At 39.7% G+C, this 3509-nt stretch overlaps 1 pseudogene; it reads left to right on the top strand.

The window, feature by feature from the left end:
- Nucleotides 1-364: 364 nt before the first annotated feature.
- On the top strand, nucleotides 365-1471 carry LOC112616264 (annotated as a pseudogene).
- Nucleotides 1472-3509: the final 2038 nt, after the last annotated feature.

The following is a 3509-nucleotide window of genomic DNA, read 5'->3' as shown; positions in this document are numbered from 1 at the left end:
ACCTTATTTCCTGTAGCTTTTCTGAACACATGTATTACTTCTCATAGTTTTTTCAGTGGATTCCTAGGGAGATAATATACTTATAAGACATGTTGGGGAGAAGGTGCAGCTCCCCGCAGAATGCCTTGTGGTCCAGCCCGGCAGGTGGTGGAAACATTCTATCCCTTGCAGTGGGGCCAGGGGAAAAATGAGGTGGCCCAGGTGCCAAAGGCTGCTGCCAATGCAAGTCACAATTTTTGAAATCAATATTTTTTTTGCATCATGTAACTGATGCCAATACTCCTCGAATGAATCCCTAAACAACCCAGCCAACTCAGTGAGGGAAGGAAGGGACTGAGCTGTGAGGAGAGTGAACCCAAGAACCATGTCTACATGGGATTCCTTTAATCCAGAAAGTTGCTAATTGACAAGAGCTTTCAGCTAACCAGATTCACTGAACTGAAGGGCACAGGCTGCAAAGTGCCCCAAAATGTCCTGCAAAAATTGCTGGAATCTTTATAGGAGAACCACTTCCAAGAAGATGAGCAGTTTCTGGTAGCCGTTAATGTCAAAGCTTGCCATTGGAATGGATACTTGTGTCATTCCTTTGAGGCACGATGGGCTTTCCTTGGTTCAAACCATGGATTACATTTACCGATCATAGACGACCCTTACATGATGGGCAGGATGGCATGTGCCAATGTCCTCAGTGACCTATACACAATGGGGGTCACAGAATGTGACAATGTGCTGATGCTCCTTGGAGTCAGTAATAAAATGACTGATAGGGGAAGGGGTAAACTGATGGGTTTTAAAGATGCAGCTGAGGAAGCAGGAACGTCTATAAGGGGTGGCCAAACAGTATTAAACCCCTGGATTGTTCTGGGAGGAGTTGCTGCCAATGTCTGCCAGCCCAGTGAATTTATCATGCCAGACAATGCAGTGCCAGGGGATGTGCCAGTGTTGACAAAACCCCTGGGGACACATGTGGCAGTGGTTGTACACCAGTGGCTGGATATTACTGGAAAACAGAATAAAATTAAATTAGTGGTCACCCAAGAACATGTAGAATTGGTCTACCAGGAGGTGATGATGAACATAAGGAGGCTCAACAAGACAACTGCAGGACTCATGCACACGTTCAATTCCCACGCGGCCACCAACATCATGGGCTTTGGGATTTGGGGTCTGGAGCAGAGCCTGGCCAAGTAGCAGAGGAACAAGGTGTCGTTTGTGATTCACAATGTCCCAGTGCTGGTCAAGATGCCTGCGGTGAGCAAAGCCTGCAGAAACATGTTCTGCCTCATGTACAGGACCTGCCAGGAGACATCAGGAGGCCTTCTGATCTGTTTACCACATGCGCAAGCAGGTCGATTCCATGCAGAGATGAAGTCCCCCAACTGTGGTGAAGGCCACCAAGCATGAAATTATTGAGATTGAAGAGAAGGGCAACCACACAGCCAGAATCATAGACAAACCCTGGATCAAGTGACCATTCAAAATGTGAATCCCATGCCTGGGGGCCACCTCTTAACCTAGACAGAAATAGCTATTTGGTTTTGTTTTTAAATAGATCTGTTTCCCTTATCATCACTTGAATTAAAGACTATAAACAACAAAATCTCATTGTGTCTACACATCGGGTGACCTTAGGTCGATTTGTAAGTGGATACAATTAATAAAATAAAATACATTGTCTTTTTTCCTGTTACATTAACTGAAGATGTACCTAATCTTGAGGCAGCTTCCGAGTTGAGAATTATTATTATCTGATACTGCTGATTTGTTTTGAATCTTTAGATATGTATCTCTTGCCACATAGGCACTTTTTAAAGGTGCTTTTACATAGCACAGACATTACTAATAGTAGTTAAATAGCAGTTGGTGTCTTTTCATTTTATGTATATTTATCTTATAAGTCTGATTTTTTTTTAAGTGTTTTGAATGGTTTTCTGGAGAGACAGCATTGGTAAGTGGTACACGATGGTATCCCAGTGGTAAGAGGGTTGCATGATTCCTTCCAGTCTTTGATTTTAAAAGCCTGGTCTTGTACTCAAGAGCATCTCAGACCCAGGACATTCTCCAATAGTGCATCCAGTTCAACATGAGAAGTGCTTCACTGCATGGAAAACACTTAGAAGAAGAAAAATAAATCTTACTTCTTTTTTGTAGCCTTCCTGATATTTACAGTAATACCATTAACTCTTCTTTATTGATAGCAAAAAATGGATACTTTTTGCCATGTAATTAGGTGTTCTATACTGCAACAAGGAATTGCCTTCTGAAAGGAGGTTCATGTATAATACTCATTTACAATTCAATATATAATTAGCTATGCAAATAATTTTAAATATAATCAATAATAAAGACTGTTCTGTGGATGGTAGTGTTTAATACATTTTATATTTTGTAGAGTGATTTCAGCCTTTTATTTGCTTAAAATCAGCAACTATTTAGCCTAATTCTTAGCATTATTTTGTCCTTTGCACCAGTACTTTTTTATGCATGCTTTTCGTGATCTGTGTTAAATATCTGCATTGCAAACATTGCAGCTTGAACTTAAACTTGTTATTCAAATAAATATTTAATTTTTAAATTGTTCTTGTATAATCAGATGCCCCTTTTATTATTATTTTAGAAGCATTGGGAGGGTTTTGCCTAAAGTACAATTTATCTGGAAAGTCTCGATTTTAGTCTTATAAAATTTTAAGTCTTTCATAGGACCTGTATTATCTTGAATTAAATTTTGTAGTTCTAGAATAAATAGGCAATCTAAAAACGTGTTATCTGTGTTACTTAAAGCAGAGGCTTTCTTATATTTTAACCTATTAAACAAAGAGGAGACATTCCTGTCATTAAGGACAAGGGCACTGGATCCTCAAGTTCGCATCGTCAAAAAAATAAAACGAAAACAACAACAATAAGCAGCACATCGTGCAAGTTTCTTATACTTTCTGCTCACAGGCACCAAAGCCGCACATGTAAACCAATCGACTTCTTGCCAAAGGAAGCCACCCCTGGAAAGATGAAGCTCCCTGGAGGAGGCTTTAACTTTGACACGTCCACCTCCAGAAACCAGCAGGCAGCATTTATGCATGTGTAACTGGACCTCCAGTCGTAAGTATGGTGTGCAATACAGAAGAGTCTGCTATAGAACTAAAAATAATTGGACATTTTAAAGGAATTGATACAGATGTTGGTCCTCAAAAGTTACAAACCTGTAAAATAAAGTGTTTTGGAACCCTCTGAGTAAGATAAACATAAAATAACACTTGTCACCCACTAACAGAAATAGTTGTATATCTTCCTTACTAATCCGTATTCCTAGTTGTCCTGGCTAGAACATTCCAGAAAAATGTTGAATGGAAGTGGCAATAGTAGACATCCTTGTCTTTTCCTTAATCTTAGGTGGAAAAAGCTTTCATTCCTTCTTTATTGAGTATAATGTTAGCTGTGGGTTTTTCATAGATGCCCCTTCCAGGTTGAGGAAGGTCCCAGCTATTCCTATTTTCTTAATGTTTTTATCATAA

The sequence above is a fragment of the Theropithecus gelada genome, chromosome X (genome assembly GCF_003255815.1).
Source record: "Theropithecus gelada isolate Dixy chromosome X, Tgel_1.0, whole genome shotgun sequence".
Taxonomy (NCBI): domain Eukaryota; kingdom Metazoa; phylum Chordata; class Mammalia; order Primates; family Cercopithecidae; genus Theropithecus; species Theropithecus gelada.
This window is presented reverse-complemented; position numbering and strand designations above follow the sequence as displayed.